Source organism: Salvelinus alpinus, chromosome 12 (genome assembly GCF_045679555.1).
Source record: "Salvelinus alpinus chromosome 12, SLU_Salpinus.1, whole genome shotgun sequence".
NCBI lineage: Eukaryota > Metazoa > Chordata > Actinopteri > Salmoniformes > Salmonidae > Salvelinus > Salvelinus alpinus.
In genome coordinates this window covers 53,296,064-53,316,544 of record NC_092097.1, presented here as the reverse complement: position 1 = coordinate 53,316,544, position 20,481 = coordinate 53,296,064, and positions in this window count along the sequence as shown.

Sequence of the window (20,481 nt, the reverse complement as noted above, 5' to 3'; positions counted from 1 at the left end):
CGTAGAGCTTGACCAGAGAGCAGCTTTTCTTCCTGTCTGTTATCAGAGATGAAGGGTCTTAAAGGAGAGGTGTACTTCATTGGAGTGTGAAGCAAACTCTATTAACCCGGAGTTATCTTGTCTGGCTCCTAACTGGCATACTATTCCCTACAAAGTGCACTACTTTTGAACAGAGCCCGATAGGCCCTGGTCAAAAGTAGGGCACTATAAAGGGAAGTGTGTGCCATTTGGAAAGAGCTGATATGTTTCTTCATGTCTCATGATTCTGGTGGTTTCTTTTCAGTTTTGGACGGATGGATGTGTTTCTGTTTTCTTCCACTGAGCCAGAACCATCTTGGTAAACCTGGGTGGTGCGCCTGGCTATAAAACTGAGCAAACAGACTTAAACTTGTTTGCGAAATGCGCCAAAAGTTGGTACTCTTATCTTATCCTACTCTTTCCCTGCCTGTCGCCTTTACCTCTCTAACAATACCGCTACAAACTGATGTTAAGGTCAGCGCAGATCTTCATGGCAGATTATTCCTCCAAGCACTTCTCCTTCCAGTGATGTCGATGCAGAACACGTAATATTCTTCTAGAAGCTCATGGGAAATGTTATTTGATGTTAAAGATCACCGTAGGAAGATGTATCTCTACATCAACAGTGTTTATTCTGCTGTTAATCTGTTCATCTAGGTGATAATTAGCATAATAAAGATGTTAGAAACATGACTGCGGTACTGCTACATCTTACAGGTCCAATAGCATTGGATTGGCCAATAGAGATCAGAACAATCTCTCTCTCTATTTATCTCTCTCTCTCTCTCTCTCTCTCTCTCTCTCTCTCTCTCTCTGTCTCTCTGTCTCTCTGTCTCTCTGTCTCTCTGTCTCTCTGTCTCTCTGTCTCTCTGTCTCTCTGTCTCTGCTCTCGCTCTCTCGCTCTGTCTCTCTCTCTCTCTATCTGTCTCTCTCTCTCTCTCTCGCTCTCTCGCTCTCTCGCTCTATTCTCTCTCTCTCTCGCTCTATTCTCTCTCTCTCTCTATTCTCTCTCTCTCTCTATTCTCTCTCTCGCTCTATTCTCTCTCTCTCTCTCTCTCTCTCTATTTCTCTATCTCTCTCTCTCTCTCTCTCTCGCTCTCTCTCTCTCGCTCTCGCTCTATTTCTCTCTCTCTCAATTCAATTCAAGGGCTTTATTGGCATGGGAAACATATGTTAACATTGCCAAAGCAAGTGAAGTAGATAATAAACAATCTCTGTCTTTGTTTGAGATTAATGTTTACTTTCTAAATATTACCTATGTATTTCCTGACCTACAGCTGAAATAAACCTGAATAAGAGCAGCATCACTTTTCCTGTTCTCTTGTAGTCATGACTCATGGGATCTCTAAACCTGAATAAGAGCAGTATCACTACTCCTGTTGTGTAGTAGCATTGGCAATGTAGTAGTGGTAGTGGGATATACCACAATGTAGTATTAGTGTAGTAGCATTGGTAATGTAGTAGTGGTAGTGGGATATACCACAATGTAGTATTAGTGTAGTAGCATTGGTAATGTAGTAGTGGTAGTGGGATATACCACAATGTAGTATTAGTGTAGTAGCATTGGTAATGTAGTAGTGGTAGTGGGATATACCACAATGTAGTATTAGTGTAGTAGCATTGGTAATGTAGTAGTGGTAGTGGGATATACCACAATGACTGAAGCTAGACAACTATCCCAGCTAGACATTAGATACGATGACACCAGAAAAATCCAAGGTTTCACCTTTAGTGGCAGACATTTTGGAGATACAGCTTGATGTTAGACATTGGCTGTCTCATTGGCTGATCAAATTGTTCCTCCGTCCAAATTACAACAGAAGTACCTGCTATTTTCTCTTACCTACTTAACAACCAAAATGTCAAGTGTCCCAGCTAGGTTGTAAATCCAAGGCTGCGTCCCAAATAGCACCCTATCCCACATAGGGCTCTGGTCAAAAGTAGTGCACTATATTAGGGGATAAGGGTGCCATTTGGGACATCGCTAGTCAAAAGTAGTGTACTATATTAGGGGATAAGGGTGCCATTTGGGACATCTCTAGTCAAAAGTAGTGCACTATATTAGGGATAAGGGTGCCATTTGGGACTGAGCCCAAGAGTCAGTCGAGTGTTTTAATGTGAAAACAAAGCTGTTACCCATTTCACTTTTGTTTATCAAGCTCTCTACATATGCTACTTAATGCCATTAGAAATCTCTGGATGAACATGTTGTGTGAATGGACGAATAATTATTAGGCTAATCGTGTTCATAAACTCATGAGTGTATGCTGTTGTAATTATTGGCGTACATTCAGCCCTACAGGGAACATTAACATAATTGCGCTGTCTCGTCAACACAGTTTTAGGTTTTATGACAGTGTTGAGTTTAGGAGGTGTATTCAGTACCATTTAAGATGAGGAAGGACAATGATTCTTATTTCTATTACAGCATATTGGATGATACTGTCATTCATATTCCATTCACCCAGTTTAATGTAACAGTGATTGGTTTAGGCTACTGTCATTCATATTCATTCACCCAGTTTAATGTAACAGTGATTGGTTTAGGCTACTGTCATTCATATTCCATTCACCCAGTTTAATGTAACAGTGATAGGTTTAGGTTACTGTCATTCATATTCCATTCACCCAGTTTAATGTAACAGTGATTGGTTTAGGCTACTGTCATTCATATTCTATTCACCCAGTTTAATGTAACAGTGATTGGTTTAGGCTACTGTCATTCATATTCCATTCACCCAGTTTAATGTAACAGTGATTGGTTTAGGCTACTGTCATTCATATTCCATTCACCCAGTTTAATGTAACAGTGATTGGTTTAGGCTACTGTCATTCATATTCTATTCACCCAGTTTAATGTAACAGTGATTGGTTTAGGCTACTGTCATTCATATTCATTCACCCAGTTTAATGTAACAGTGATTGGTTTAGGCTACTGTCATTCATATTCTATTCACCCAGTTTAATGTAACAGTGATTGGTTTAGGCTACTACATAATACTAACATTTTCTCTATGACCGTCATGCGGTTGATACAACCATGCCTGTGAATTAAAGTTTACAACGTAGGTGCATGCACAGGTCGAGAGACATGTGGGTAATCACGTTAAAAGACAGTGACACATTCAATACCGCCTTGCACACTCTTGCCTGCTAATTTACATAATTTGAGTCAATTGGAGGTGTACTTGTGGATGTATTTCAAGGCCTACATTCAAACTCAGTGCTTCTTTGCTTGACATCATGGGAAAGTCAAAAGAAATCAACTGCACATGAGGACAAAGATCGTACTTTTTGGAGAAATGTCCTCTGGTCTAATGAAACAAAAATATTACTGTTTGGCAATAATGACCATCGTTATGTTTGGAGGAAAAAGGAGGAGGCTTATAACCCGAAGAACACCATTCCAACCGTGAAGCACGGGGGTGGCAGCATCATGTTGTGGGGGTGCTTTGCTGTAGGAGGGACTGGTGCACTTCACAAAATAGATGGCATCATGAGGGAGGAAAATGATGTGGATATATTGAAGCAACATCTCAAGGCATCAGTCAGGAAGTTAAAGCTTGGTCGCAAATGGGTCTTACAAATGGACAATAACCCCAAACATACTTCCAAAGTTGTGGCACAATTGCTTAAGGACAACAAAGTCAAGGTATTGGAGTGGCCATCACAAAGTCCTGACCTCAATCCCATAGAACATTTGTGGGCAGAACTGAAAAAGTGTGTGCGAGCAAGGAGGCCTACAAACCTGACTCAGTTACATCAGTTCTGTCAGGATGAATGGGCCAAATTTCACTTAACTTATTGTGGAAGGCTACCCGAAACATTTGACCCAAGTTAAACAATTTAAAGTCAATGATACCAAATACTAATTGAGTGTATGTAAACTTCAGACCCACCGGGAACGTGATGAAAGAAATAAAAGCTGAAAGTCATTCTCTCTACTATTATTCTAACATTTCACATTCTTAAAATAAAGTGGTGATCCTAACTGACGTAAGACAGGGCATTTTTACTAGGATTAAATGTCAGGAATTGTGAAAAACTGAGTTTAAATGTATTTGGTTAATGTGTATGTAAACTTCCAACTTCAACTGTAGCTAGTCAATATAGCTACTAGAACAAACACGTTAGTGAACCCGCTACAATCATGCAGTACAGTGTAAATTCAGCAAGCAATTTAGCAGTTACACCGGTAGGCCCCGGTGGCATTAAATTAATAAAACCAAAACCTTACCTTGACTTAGAAGAGTTCCAGTGTTGGATACACAGGATGGTCCTCCCCTGTAGCCTCCACTGGTAGGTGTAGTAGGTATATTTCATCCTCTGTGTCTAGTCTGTCTCCATACTCATGGTTATGATATTGAGCTTTCCAAACCAACAGTTTATTGTTGCAGATGGTGTGTGTGTGTTTCTGTGTGTGTGTGTGTTATTTTTGCCCAGACTACCCTGAGGGCATTGCAGCCCCCCGAAGTGAGTCTGTACTATAAAACCACAGCTTGGGATTGTCATGTCTCACTGATCACAATTGGCCACACCTGCTGTTTACGAAGCATGTGACAAATAACATTAGATTTTTTTATATGTAAGATCGCTAATAACATGTATTTTATAAATACACAGTTGTTTTCTTCTCCATTCTTTCTTGTGTGCATATAAAAGAGGTTATATATATATATATATATATATATATATATATATATATATAAATATATATTATATGGGTTATAGACTACATGTCACTAATGAAAGACTACTGAAAGTGCACCTGTGTATGTGTTATGTAGCCATCATTCTTTCTTGTGTTCTGGTTAAAGGGGATACTTCAGGATATGAGGCCCTTTATCTAGTCAGATGAACTCCATGGATACCATTTTTATGTCTCTGCGTCCAGTATGAAAGAAGTTACGAGGTAGTTTCGTGAGCCAATTGATAACTAGCGTTAGCGCATTGACTGGAAGTCAATGGTGTCTACTAGCATGCTAGCACATACCCAAAGACTTCCAGTCATCGCGCTGACGCTAGTTAGCAACTTCTTTCCAACTGCACGCAGAGACATAAAAAAGATACCAACGACATCATCTGACTATGGGGAAGTTGCCAAAATCCCAAAGTATCCATTTAAAGCTAAATAGCAATGTATATTGTATAGGTTAGAATACTGAGGTTGCCCATGTGTACATGGTGTGCAGCAGTGCTCTGTGATATATGTTGTCGTCATATCACACTAATGAATGTTAATGTGTCCATGTAGATCACTCATTAGAGGGTCAGAGTTAGTCTATGTAGATCACTCATTAGAGGGTCAGAGTTAGTCCATGTAGATCACTCATTAGAGGGTCAGAGTTAGTCTATGTAGATCACTCATTAGAGGGTCAGAGTTAGTCCATGTAGATCACTCATTAGAGAGTTAGTGTTAGTCCATGTAGATCAGTCATTAGAGGGTCAGTGTTAGTCCATGTAGATCACTCATTAGAGGGTCAGTGTTAGTCCATGTAGATCACTCATTAGAGGGTCAGTGTTAGTCCATGTAGATCACTCATTAGAGGGTTAGTGTTAGTCCATGTAGATCACTCATTGGAGGGTCAGTGTTAGTCCATGTAGATCACTCATTAGAGGGTTAGTGTTAGTCCATGTAGATCACTCATTAGAGGGTTAGTCCATGTAGATCACTGATTAGAGGGTCAGTCCATGTAGATCACTTATTAGAGTGTCAGTGTTAGTCCATGTAGATCACTCATTAGAGGGTCAGTGTTAGTCCATGTAGATCACTCATTAGAGGGTTAGTCCATGTAGATCACTCATTAGAGGGTTAGTCCATGTAGACCACTCATTAGAGGGTTAGTCCATGTAGATCACTCATTAGAGGGTCAGTGTTAGTCCATGTAGACCACTCATTAGAGGGTTAGTCCATGTAGATCACTCATTAGAGGGTCAGTGTTAGTCCATGTAGATCACTCATTAGAGGGTCAGTGTTAGTCCATGTAGACCACTCATTAGAGGGTTAGTCCATGTAGATCACTCATTAGAGGGTTAGTCCATGTAGACCACTCATTAGAGGGTTATACAATTATTGGAGGACTCAGAGCAGCACGAGTTCTCTCTCTCTCTCTCTCTCTCTCTCTCTCTCTCAATTCAAAGGGCTTTATTGGCTTGGGAAACATGTTATCATTGCCAAAACAAGTGAAATAGGTCATAAACAATAACACATCTACAGTAAATATAACACTCACAAAAGTTCCAAAAGAATGAAGACATTTTCAAGTGTCATATTATGGCTATATACAGTGTTGTCATGATGTGCAAATAGTTAAAGTACAAAAGGGAAAATAAATAAACATAAATATGATTTGTATTTACAATGGTTTTTGTTCTTCACTGGTTGCCCTCGTGGCAACAGGTCGCAAATCTTGCTGCTGTGATGCCACACTGTGGTATTTCACCCAATAGATATGGGAGTTTATCAAAATTGGATTTGTTTCGAATTCTTTGTGGATCTGTGTAATCTGAGGGAAATATGTGTCTCTAATATGGTCATACATTTGGCTGGAGGTTAGGAAGTGCAGCTCAGTTTCCACCTCATTTTGTGGGCAGTGTGCGCACAGCCTGTCTTCTCTTGAGAGCCAGGTCTGCCTACGGCAGCCTTTCTCAATAACAAGGCTATGCTCACTGAGTCTGTACATAGTCAAAGCTTTCCTTAAGTTTGGGTCAGTCACAGTGGTCAGGTATTCTGCCACTGTGTACTCTATGTTTAGGGCCAAATAGCATTCTAGTTTGCTCAATTGTTTTGGTAAATGCTTTTGATAATTAGCGGGTATCGGCTCTGCATGCGTTATTTGGTGTTTTACTTTGTACACAGAGGATGTTTTTGCAAAATTCTGCATGCAGTCTCAGTTTGTTCCATTTTGTGAATTCTTGTTTGGTGAGTGGACCCCGGATCTCACAATCATAAAGGGCAATGGGTTCCATAACTGATTCAAGTATTTTTAGCCAGATCCTAATTGGGATGTCGAATTGTATGTTCCTTTTGATGGCGTAGAAGGCCTTTCTTGCCTTGTCTGTCAGATCGTTCACAGCCTTGTTGAAGTTATCTGTGCGGCTGATGTTTAGGACAAGGTATGTGTCGTTTTTTGTGTGCTCTAGGGCACTGGTTACCAAACGTTCTATAGTCCCGTACCCCTCCAAACATTCAACCTCCAGCTGCGTACCCCCTCTAGCACCAGGGTCAGCACACTCTCAAATGTTGTTTTTTGCCATCATCATAAGCCTGCCACACACACTATATGATATATTTATTGAACATAAGAATGAGTGTGAGTTTTTGTCACAACCCGGCTCATGGGAAGTGACAAAGAGCTCTTATAGGACCAGGGCACAAATAATAATATAATAATAATAATTTTGCTCTTTATTTAGCTTTAACAAATTCTTATTTACAATGATGGCCTAGGAACAGTGGGTTAACTACCTTTTTCTGGGGCAGAACGACAGATTTTTACCTTGTCAGCTCGGGGATTCGATCTACCAACCTTTCGGTTACTGGCCCAACGTTCAAACCACTATGCTACCTGCCGATACTCTAAGTGTAGCCCAATCCAGAAATCTAGCAGGGGCTTCTGATTAAATTACATTTTCACAGAACCGCTTGTTGCAATTTCGATGAGGCTCTCTTGTTCAGATATTGGTAAGTGGACTGGAGGCAGGGCATGAAAGGGATAATGAATCCAGTTGTTTGTGTCGTCCGTTTCAGGAAAGTACCTGCGTAATTGCGCACCCACCTCACTCGGGTGCTTGGCTATATCACATTTGACATTGTCCGTAAGATTGAGTTCATTTGCACACAAAAAATCATACAATGATGAAAAGACCTGTGTGTTGTCCTTATTAACACAGACAGAAAAGAGCTCCAACTTCTTAATCATAGCCTCAATTTTGTCCCACACATTGAATATAGTTGCGGAGAGTCCCTGTAATCCTAGATTCAGATCATTCAGGTGAGAAAAAACATCACTCAGATAGGCCAGTTGTTTGAGAAACTTGTCATTATTCAAGCGGTCAGACAAGTGAAAATGATGGTCAGTAAAGAAAACTTTAAGCTAGTCTCAATAATAAAAAAACGTGTCAATACTTTGCCCCTTGATAACCAGCGCACTTCTTTCTGTATGTTGTAAAAGCGTTACATGGTTGCTGCTCATATCATTGCATAGTGCAGAAAATGCACAAGAGTTCAGGGGCCTTGCTTTAACAAAGTTAACAATTTTCACTGTAGTGTCCAAAACGTCTTTCAAACTGTCAGGCGTTCCTTTGGCAGCTTCTCAGTAGATGCTGCAGTGTACCCAAATGGTTTCGGGAGCCACTGCTTGCACACGCGTTACCACTCCACTATGTCTCCCTGTCATTGATTTTGCTCCATCAGTACAGATACCAACACATCATGATTACCAAAGTCCATTTGATGTCACAAAGCTGTCCAGTACTTAAAAAATATCTGCTGAAGAGGATGTCTTCCTTAATTGACCCCCCATAAACGTAACGGACATATACCAGGAGCTGTGCCAGGCCCAACACTTCTGTTGACTCATCCAGCTGTAACGCATAGAATTCACTGGCTTGTATGCGAAGCAGTAATTGTTTCAAAACATCTCCTGCAATGTCACTGATGCTTTGTGAAACAGTGTTGTTTGATGAAGACATTGTCTGTATAGTTTTTTTGGTCTTATCCCCAGCATTGTCCCAGCCATATCCGCTGCAGCAGGAAGAATGAAGTCCTCCACAATAGTATGAGGCTTACCTGTCCTAGCCACTCGGTCGCTCACCATATAAGACGCTTCTAGCCCCTTCTTATTAATGGTATCTGTTGCTTTTATGCATATCTTAGTACTCGAAAGGTGTCTTAATTCTCGCTCAAAAAACTCCTGTGGCATATTTTGCAAATTGGCATGTTTTGTTTCTAAATGTCTGCGTAAGAGGGAAGGTTTCATCGAGTTGTGAGATAGTACTTTTGCACATATAACACACTGTGGCTGAGGAAAGGCACTACTCCCAATATAAGAGAACCCCAAATCAATGTAGTTCTCATCATATTTGCCCCTCTTCGATGGTCCAACGTCCCTGTCTGTTGTTCGGTGCTTTTCCAGGTGAGGGGGCAGTAGTTCTTCGGCTGCATCAGATTGACAGTTTTCGAGCAGTACTACCAGTAGAGCTGGTATGTGTCTCTATGGGCCTTAATTTTTTTAACCATTTATCAATTTTCGAGCAAACGGAATGAGCAGCAGCTACGTTTCGCTCCATACGGACCGTTAGTGGAATTCCCGCGAGAGAGTAACGGTTAATGTGATTGGATGTTAAATATTTGACCTTGTGTTGTTATTTCGCTGAACACCAGATGGTTAAAAAAAAAAAATTGGGCAGTGAAACGAGGCTACTCAGGTGAGAAAAAAACCTCACCCAAATGTATAGTCCCGTTGGAAAATATAAATGGACTGATTGAAAATGTGAAGAATTTTTTAAAAACATTTTTAAAATGGGAATCACATTTTTATTTGGCGTACCCCCGACGGCATTGTGCGTACCCCAGTTTGGGAATTCCTACTCTAGGGAAACGGTGTCTAGATGGAATTTGTATTTGTAGTCCTGGCAACGGGACCTTTTTGGAACACCATTATTTTTGTCTTACTGAGATTTACTGTCAGGGCCCAGGTCTGACGGAATCTGTGCAGAAGATCGAGGTGCTGCTGTAGGCCCTCCTTGGTTTGGGACAGATGTAGGTGCTGCTGTAGGCCCTCCTTGGCTGGCGACAGATCGAGGTGCTGCTGTAGGCCCCCCTTGGTTGGGACAGATCTAGGTGCTGCTGTAGGCCCTCCTTGGTTGGGGACAGATCTAGGTGCTGCTGTAGGCCCCCCTTGGTTGGGACAGATCTAGGTGCTGCTGTAGGCCCTCCTTGGTTGGGGACAGATCTAGGTGCTGCTGTAGGCCCCCCTTGGTTGGGACAGATCTAGGTGCTGCTGTAGGCCCTCCTTGGCTGGCGACAGAAGCACCAAATCATCAGCCAACAGTATACATTTGACTTCAGCTTCTAGTAGGGTGAGGTCGGGTGCTGCAGACTGTTCTAGTAGGGTGAGGCCGAGTGCTGCAGGCTGTTCTAGTGCCCTCGCCAATTTGTTGAGATATACAGTATGTTTAAGATGGTAGGGCTCAAGCTGCACACTTGTTGTTTGTGTACATGGAATTTTATAATATCGTATGTTTTTTTCCCCATCACCGCTTTCCATCAATTTGTATAGCAGACCCTCATGCCAAATTGAGTCAAAAGCTTTTTTGAAATCAACAAAGCATGAGAAGACCTAGCCCTTTGTTTTGGTTTGTTTGTATGCCAATTAGGGTGTGCAGGGTGAGTACGTGGTCTGTTGTACAGTAATTTGGTAAAAAGCCAATTTGACCTTTGCTCAGTACGTTGTTTTCACTGAGGAAACGTACAAGTCTGCTATTAATCATAATGCAGAGGATTTTTCCAAGGTTGCTGTTGACGCATATCCCACGGTAGTTATTGAGGTCAAATTTGTCTCCACTTTTGTGGATTGGGGTGATCAGTCCTTGGTTCCAAATATTGGGGAAGATGCCAGAGCTGTTCAAGAGTTTAACTATAGCCAATTGGAATTTGTGATCTGTATATTTTTATTTCATTTAGGATACCATCAACCCCACAGTCCTTTTTGGGTTGGAGTGTTTGTATTTTGTCCTGTAGTACATTCAATGTAATTGGAGAATCCAGTGGGTTCTGGTAGTCTTCAATAGTTGATTCTAAGATTTATAATTAATCATGTATATGTTTTTGCCGTTTGTTCTTTGTTATAGATAGATTCTATGGATTCTTCATTTACATTGAGCTGATTTCAGACGTGCAGTTCCTTGTTTTTCCATAGTGTACTTCTGTATTGTTTTAGTGAAGACGTAGACTCAGGTTTTCTGGGTCTCTATTTTTTTGGTTGGATAGGTTTCTCAATTTATTTCTTAGGTTTTTGCATTTGTCATTGTTTTCAATTTTCTTAGGTTGTCTGCTTGACATTTTTTAGATTTCATCGGGGAAGCTGAAAGTTTAAATATACTGTTAAGGCATTCTACTGACAAGTTACACCACTATTACAGTGGAACTTTTTTTCCAGGAAGTTGTCTTAAAGCGATTGAATTTGTTGTTGCCTTATAGTGTTTTTTGTTGGTTTCTACGCTACTTTCCTTCCATCTATAGCATTTCTTAATATTGTTCAGTTTCTTTTGGATTTGATGCCTCTCTCTTGTTTGTTTGAGATTAATGTTTACTTTCTAAATATTACCTATGTATTTCCTGACCTACAGCTGAAATAAACCTGAATAAGAGCAGCATCACTTTTCCTGTTATATTGTAGTCATGACTCATGGGATTTATAAACCTGAATAAGAGCAGTATCACTATTCCTGTTCTGTAGTATTAGTGTAGTAGCATTGGTAATGTAGTAGTGGTAGTGGGATATACCACAATATAGTATTAGTGTAGTAGCATTGGTAATGTGGTAGTGGGATATACCACAATGTAGTATTAGTGTAGTAGCATTGGTAATGTAGTAGTGGTAGTGGGATATACCACAATATAGTATTAGTGTAGTAGCATTGGTAATGTGGTAGTGGGATATACCACAATGTAGTATTAGTGTAGTAGCATTGGTAATGTGGTAGTGGGATATACCACAATGTAGTATTAGTGTAGTAGCATTGGTAATGTAGTAGTGGTAGTGGGATATACCACAATGACTGAAGCTGGACAACTAGCCCAGCTAGACATTAGATACGATGACACCAGAAAAATCCTCTCTCTTTTTCTCTCTCTCTCTCCTTTCTCTCTCTCACTCGCTCTTTCTCTTTCTCTCGCTGCAGTCCTTCGTGCCTGCTGTATTTAGCCTAACCAACACTTTTTTCTCTCCTAGGACCTAAGTAGGTACAACTGTGGCAGACTATATGAGTGCTGAGATTAATCCAACCCTCTGATTCACAGTAGAACCAATTATGTGTTCCATTTAACTAACTGCCTATATGTAAGTAAACAGTAGATGGGTGTCTCTCCATGGCTCACTTTTCCGTGCTGTAAATATGTGACTGACTGGACTGATGGAGGAGATGATAGGATTCCTATGTATTCAGTTAGGTCTGTTAACAAGCCTGCCTTTGATTCCTGGATCCCTATGTTGGTTAGTATATTTGTCACATACACACATTTAGCAGATGGTATTGCCTGTGTAGCAAAATGCTTGTTTTCCTAGCTCCAACAGTGCAATAATATCTAACAATACACAGAAATACACACACATCTAAAAGTAAAAGAATGGAATTAAGAAATATTTAAATATTAGGACGAGCAATGTCTGAGTATTTACAGTACCAGTCAAAAGTTTAGACACACCTTCTCATTCAAGGGTTTTTCTTTATTTTTACTATTTTCTATATTGTAAAATAATAGTGAAGACATCAAAACTATGAAATAACACATCCCCTATACACTTCCTGATGAACTCAGTCACTGTGTCAGAGGCAACCCGGAACATATCCCAGTACGCGTGATCAAAACAATCTGGAAGCATGGATTCCGATTGGTCAGACCAGTGTTAAACAGAACTTAGTATGGGTACTTCCTGTTGTAGTTTCAGCGTATAGGAAAGGAGGAGCAGAATGGAGTCTTTATCTGATTTGCCAAAGGGAAAGCGGGGGAGGGCCTTGTAGCCACCCCGGAAGGGAGAGTAACAGTGGTTGAGAGTTTTTGAAGCGCGAGTACTACAGGCAATGTGTTGATAGAACTTTGGTAGCAGGTTCCTCAGATTTGCTTTCTTTGTTAAAGACCCCAGCTACTATACTGTAAATGCAGCCTTTGTGCTTCTGTGTGTGTGTGTGTGTGTGTGTGTGTGTGTGTGTGTGTGTGTGTGTGTGTGTGTGTGTGTGTGTGTGTGTGTGTGTGTGTGTGTGTGTGTGTGTGTGTGTGTGTGTGTGTGTGTGTGTGTGTGTGTGTGTGTGAGCCCTGTATGCTGTGTTCAGCAGTGTTCTTGTAAACAGTGAGGGCTACAGACAGGCCAGGGCCTTAGAGACAGGATCCTGGTGACCCTTACCGCTGGCTTTCTCAGAACCAGTCTTCAGTCTACAGCTCTACGGACATCTACCCAAGACGTTTAGTCCCAGAGCTGTAGTCACCAGTCCACTGGGATGCCGAGACCTCCACTCCCATGTGCACTGGGCCTTATGTTCCTGACCCAATGTTACTCTATTTTTACAAGGCTACCCAAACGTCCACTGCAGACCTGAATACTTACTCTGAATGTATGCGAAAGTAATTTAGATATTTGAAATATTATTTAAATCCTGGTCTGACACTTAGACTTCTAGACCCAGAGCTCCGGTCCCTTGTGGACTGGTGTTACTACACTATTGTTCTAATAGCACCCCGAACAGTGAACAGTACTCAGAATAAAGAGTGTGCATTTATCGTGTGTGTTTAGAAGAAGTTATACATTATACAGTATATATACAAAAGTATGTGGACACCCCTTCAAATTAGTGGATTTGGCTATTTCAGCCACACCCGTTGCTGACAGGTGTATAAAATCGAGCACACAGCCATGCAATCTCCATAGACAAACATTGCTAGAGCTGCCCCGCTCAACTGTAAGTGCTGTTATTATTGTGAAGTGGAAACGTCTAGAAGCAACAACGGCTCAGCCGTGAAGTGGTAGGCCACAGAATCACACAGAATGGGGCCACCGGGTGCTGAAGTGCGTAGAGTGTAAAAATCGTCTGTCCTCGGTTGCAACACTCACTACCGAGTTCCAAACTGCCTCTGGAAGCAACGTCAGCACAAGAACTGTTCGTCAGGTGCTTCATGAAATGGGTTTCCATGGCCGAGCAGCCGCACAGAAGCCTAAGATCACCATGCCCAATGCCAAGCGTCAGCTGGAGTGGTGTAAAGCTCGCCGCCATTGGACTGGAGCAGTGGACACAGGTTTTCTGGCATGATGAATCGCACTTCACCATCTGGCAGGCCGACAGACAAATCTGGGTTTGGCGGATGCCAGGAGAACACTACCTGCCCCAATGCATAGTCTCAACTGTAAAGTTTGGTGGAGGAGGAATAATGGTCTGGGTCTGTTTATCATGGTTCGAGCTAGAAACCTTAGTTCCAGTGAAGGGCAATCTTAACGCTACAGCATACAATTACATTCTAAACCAGGGCTCTCCAAACCTGTTCCTGGAGAGCTACCATCCTGTAGGTTTTCACTCCAACCCTAATCTAGCCCACCTGATTCTAATAATTAGCTGGTTGATAAGCTGAACCAGGTTAGTTACAACTGGGGTTGGAGCGAAAACATACAGGAAGGTAACTCTCCAGGAACAGGGTTGGACACCCATGTTTTAAACAATTCTGTGCTTCCAACTTTGGAAGTTTGGGGAAGGCCCTTTCACTGTTTTAGCATGACAATGCCCACGTGCACAAAGCGAGATCCAGCAGGTGTCCACATATTTTGTGGTCATGTAGTGTATTTTACCTGCATTTTATTGATTTCTCTATGCCCATAACACAATAAGTAGAATCTTTTAACGGTGTTGTGTTTTTTTAGACAGAACTTCAGTAATCTCAAGTGCCTGACTCATAGCTCCTGCTAGTGGTTGACTAGCTGGTGTTGAACGATACCAAGAACAAACATATCTTACTTTGCTGCTATTTGTCCACGCAGGAAAATAAAAAATAAACACCAGCAACAGCAAAAACCAATAGTTGTCTGTCTGTGTAGTAGCTGTTCTCAGGTGGCAGAGTGGAGTGGTAGGCTAGCGTTAAGACAAATGTTCACAGCCACTCGTGTGTGTGTGTGTGTGTGTGTGTGTGTGTGTGTGTGTGTGTGTGTGTGTGTGTGTGTGTGTGTGTGTGTGTGTGTGTGTCTGCGCAGCCACACATCAGCAGGTCCAATGACAGTGCCTGTCAGACATGGACAATAAAGATCTTTGTCGGTTGGATTTATAGACAGAGGTTTTTCTCCTCTCAGGGTGAAGCTTAGGACCTGTCAGCCTGACTAACAGCCTGCTGTAAACCCTCCTGTATAGGCTACTACACCTTACTGCATCCGGCTGCAGTGGTAATATCGACACCCTCCTGCATCCGGCTGCAGTGGTAATATCTACACCCTCCTGCATCCGGCTGCAGTGGTAATATCGACACCCTCCTGCATCCGGCTGCAGTGGTAATATCTACACCCTCCTGCATCCGGCTGCAGTGGTAATATCGACACCCTCCTGCATCCGGCTGCAGTGGTAATATCGACACCCTCCTGCATCCGGCTGCAGTGGTAATATCGACACCCTCCTGCATCCGGCTGCAGTGGTAATATCAACACCCTCCTGCATCCGGCTGCAGTGGTAATATCTACACCCTCCTGCATCCGGCTGCAGTGGTAATATCTACACCCTCCTGCATCTGGCTGCAGTGGTGATATCTACACCCTCCTGCATCCGGCTGCAGTGGTAATATCTACACCCTCCTGCATCCCGCTGCAGTGGTAATATCTACACCCTCCTGCATCCGGCTGCAGTGGTAATATCGACACCCTCCTGCATCCCGCTGCAGTGGTAATATCAACACCCTCCTGCATCCCGCTGCAGTGGTAATATCTACACCCTCCTGCATCTGACTGCAGTGGTAATATCAACACCCTCCTGCATCCCGCTGCAGCTGTAATATCAACACCCTCCTGCATCCCGCTGCAGTGGTAATATCTACACCCTCCTGCATCTGACTGCAGTGGTAATATCTACACCCTCCTGCATCCAGCTGCAGTGGTAATATCAACACCCTCCTGCATCCAGCTGCAGTGGTAATATCTACACCCTCCTGCATCCCGCTGCAGTGGTAATATCTACACCCTCCTGCATCTGACTGCAGTGGTAATATCAACACCCTCCTGCATCCTGCTGCAGCTGTAATATCTACACCCTCCTGCATCCAGCTGCAGTGGTAATATCTACACCCTCCTGCATCCCGCTGCAGTGGTAATATCTACACCCTCCTGCATCTGACTGCAGTGGTAATATCAACACCCTCCTGCATCCTGCTGCAGCTGTAATATCAACACCCTCCTGCATCCCGCTGCAGTGGTAATATCTACACCCTCCTGCATCTGACTGCAGTGGTAATATCTACACCCTCCTGCATCCAGCTGCAGTGGTAATATCAACACCCTCCTGCATCCAGCTGTAGTGGTAATATCTACACCCTCCTGCATCCGGCTGCAGTGGTAATATCTACACCCTCCTGCATCTGACTGCAGTGGTAATATCTACACCCTCCTGCATCCGGCTGCAGTGGTAATATCAACACCCTCCTGCATCTGACTGCAGTGGTAATATCTACACCCTCCTGCATCCGGCTGCAGTGGTAATATCTACACCCTCCTGCATCTGACTGCAGTGGTAATATCAACACCCTCCTGCATCCCGCTGCAGTGGTAATATCTACACCCTCCTGCATCCGGCTGCAGTGGTAATATTTACGCCCTCCTGCATCTGACTGCAGTGGTAATATCTACACCCTCCTGCATCCGGCTGCAGTGGTAATATCGACACCCTCCTGCATCCCGCTGCAGTGGTAATATCTTTACCCTCCTGCATCTCGCTGCAGTGGTAATATCTACACCCTCCTGCATCTGACTGCAGTGGTAATATCTACACCCTCCTGCATCCGGCTGCAGTGGTAATATCTACACCCTCCTGCATCCAGCTGCAGTTGTAATATCAACACCCTCCTGCATCCGGCTGCAGTGGTAATATCTACATCCTCCTGCATCCGGCTGCAGTGGTAATATCTACATCCTCCTGCATCCGGCTGCAGTGGTAATATCTACACCCTCCTGCATCCAGCTGCAGTGGTAATATCTACACCCTCCTGCATCTGACTGCAGTGGTAATATCTACACCCTCCTGCATCCGGCTGCAGTGGTAATATCTACACCCTCCTGCATCCGGCTGCAGTGGTAATATCTACACCCTCCTGCCTGCCTCTGGCCACGGTGTTACGTGTTCATATCAACAAGCGTCCTCAAAACTGTTCTGCTGTTCTCTCAATCAACATTGAGGGAATTAAAGAACAAGAGGCGTCCACTGCTTCTAGACTTTGGGTACATTTTGTTTCGATCACAATCGGAATTTTTGTTTCTTTGACTTATTCAGCTCTTCAAAAAAAAAAACTACTGTTTACTATCTACACTGAACAACAATATAAACAACTACTGTTTACTATCTACACTAAACAACAATATAAACAACTACTGTTTACTATCTACACTGAACAACAATATAAACAACTACTGTTTACTATCTACACTGAACAACAATATAAACAACTACTGTTTACTATCTACACTGAACAGCAATATAAACAACTACTGTTTACTATCTACACTGAACAACAATATAAACAACAACTGTTTACTATCTTCACTGAACAACAATATAAACAACAACTGTTTACTATCTTCACTGAACAACAATATAAACAACTACTGTTTACTATCTACACTGAACAACAATATAAACAACTACTGTTTACTATCTACACTGAACAACAATATAAACGCAACATGCAACAATTTCAACAATTTGACTAAGTTACGGTTCATATAAGGAAATCAGTCAATTTAAATAAGTTCATTAGGTCCTAATCTATAGGTTTCACATAACTAGGAATACAGATATGCATCTGTTGGTCACAGATACCTTAACAAAAAGGTAGGGAGCGGATCAGAAAACCAGTCAGTATCTGGTGTGACCAGCATTTGCCTCATGCAGCGCGACACATATCCTTCGCATAGAGTTGATCAGGCTGTTGATTGTGGCCTGTGGAATGTTCTCGCTCTCCTCTTTAATGACTGTGCGAAGTTTCTGGATATTGGTGGGAACTGGAACATGCTGTTGTACATGTTGATCCAGAGCATTCCAAACTGCTCAATGGGTGACATGTCTGGTGAGTATGCAGACCATGGAAGAACTGGGACATTTTCAGCTTCCAGGAATTGTGTAGAGATCCTTGCGACATGGGGTCGTGCATTATCATGCTGAAACATGAGGTGATGGCTGCAGATGAATGGCACAACAATGGGCCTCAGGATCTTGCCACAGTATTTCTTTGCATTCAAATTGCCATCGATAAAATGCACTTGTGTTTGTTGTATGTAGCTTATGCCTGCCCATACCATAACCCCACGGCCACCATGTGTAACTCTGTTCACAATGTGGACATCAGCAAACTGCTGTACACGCTGTCTGCCATCTGCCCGGTACAGTTGAAACTGGGATTCATCTGTGAAGAGCACACTTCTCCAGCGTGCAAGTGGCCATCGAAGGTGAGCATTTGCCCACTGAAGTTGGTTACGACGCCGAACTGCGGTCAGGTCAAGACCCTGGTGAGGTCAACAAGCACGCAGATGAGCTTCCTGAGACGGTTTCTGACAGTTTGTGCATGAAATTCTTCAGTTGTGCAAAGCCACAGTTTCATCAGCTGTCCGGGTGGCTGGTGTCAGACGATCCCGTAGGTGAAGAAGCCGGATGTGGAGGTTCTGGGCTGGCGTGGTTGTGAGGCTGGTTGGACGTACTGCCAAATTCTTTAAAACAACATTGGAGGCGGCTTATGGTAGAGAAGTGAACAGTAAATTCTCCCCGTTCAACAGCTCTGGTGGACATTCCTGCAGTCAGCATGGCAATTGCACACGCCCTCAACTTGAGATATCTGTGGCATTGTGTTGTGTGACTAAACTGCACATTTTAGAGTGGCCCTGTATTGTCCCCAGCACAAGGTGCAGCAATGTAAGGATCATTCTGTTTAATAAGCGTCTTGATATGCCATACCTGTCAGGTGGATGGATTATCTTGGCAAATGAGAAATACTCACTAACAGGCATGTAAATACATTTGTGAACAAAATTAGAGAGAAATAAGCTTTTTGTTTAATGTTTAATGTTGCGTTTATTTTTGTTCCGTGTATATGTGATGGACATAATTATTTAATTAATGATTTACTGGAGAAATGCACATTTCTGTTGGATCCCCATTCCTATCTGTCTCTGCTGTCCTTGCTTGCTTGTATGTGTCTGACAATGAGTGGGTTCTAGCAGATAGGCCTAGTTACTAATAGCTTGTTGTTCCTTGTGCTCCAAACCACAGAAGTCTACATCTGTTGTTATTCAACATTATTCTGCTGCTCTTAATGTTATTTGGCTGTTCTTAACTTCTCTGCGCTACGGATCCCTTTTACGGGATCATTTTCCTAAACAACCGCTGAATTGCAGGGCGCAAACTATTACTAAAAATAGTTATAATCATGCAATCACAAGTGAAATATACCAAAACACAGCTTAGCTTGTTGTTAATCCACCTATCGTATCAGATTTTGAAAATATGCTTTACAGAGAAAGAAATCCAAGCTTTTGTGAGTGTATCAATCAATGCTAGAACAGCTAGCCCCAAATTAGCATGGTCACGAAAGTCAGAAAAGCACTAAAATTAATCGCTTACCTTTGATAATCTTCGGATGTTTGCACTCACGAGACTCCCAGTTACACAACAAATGTTATTTTTGTTCGATAAATATTACTTTTATAACAAAAAAAACGCCATTTGGGTTGCGCGTTATGTTCAGAAAACCAAAGCCTCGTTCCGTTCGACGAAAATTCCCAAAAGTATCCGTAATGGTCGTAGAAACATGGCAAATGTTTTTTATAATCAATCCTCAGGTTGTTTTTAACAAACATAATCGATAATATTTCAACCGGACCGTAACCTACTCAATAAGAGAGAAAAAGAAAATGGAGCGCTACCCTCTCGCACGCAGGAACTAATCTGAGGACACCTGACTACTTTTGAAAAATCTCGCTCATTTTTCAAAATAAAAGCCTGAAACTATGTCTAAAGCCTGGTCACAGCCTGAGGAAGCCATTGGAAAATGAGTCTGGTTGATACCCCTTTAAATGGAAGAAAGACGGGCCAGGAAACATTTTCTCAGGTTTTCGCCTGCAGAATCAGTTTTGTTATACTCACAGACAATATTTTGACAGTTTTGGAAACGTTGGAGTGTTTTCTATCCTAATCTGTAAATTATATGCATATTCTACAATCTGGACCTGAGAAATAGTCCGTTTACCTTGGGAACGTTATTTAAAATAAAAAATCTGACCCCTAGCGTCAAGAGGTTAATGTTCTAATGCCGTTATTAATGTTATTATCCTGTTCTTAATGTTCTAATGCCGTTATTAATGTTATTATCCTGTTCTTAATGTTCTAATGCCGTTATTAATGTTATTATCCTGTTCTTAATGTTCTAATGCCGTTATTAATGTTATTATCCTGTTCTTAATGTTCTAATACCGTTATTAATGTTATTATCCTGTTCTTAATGTTCTAATGCCCTTA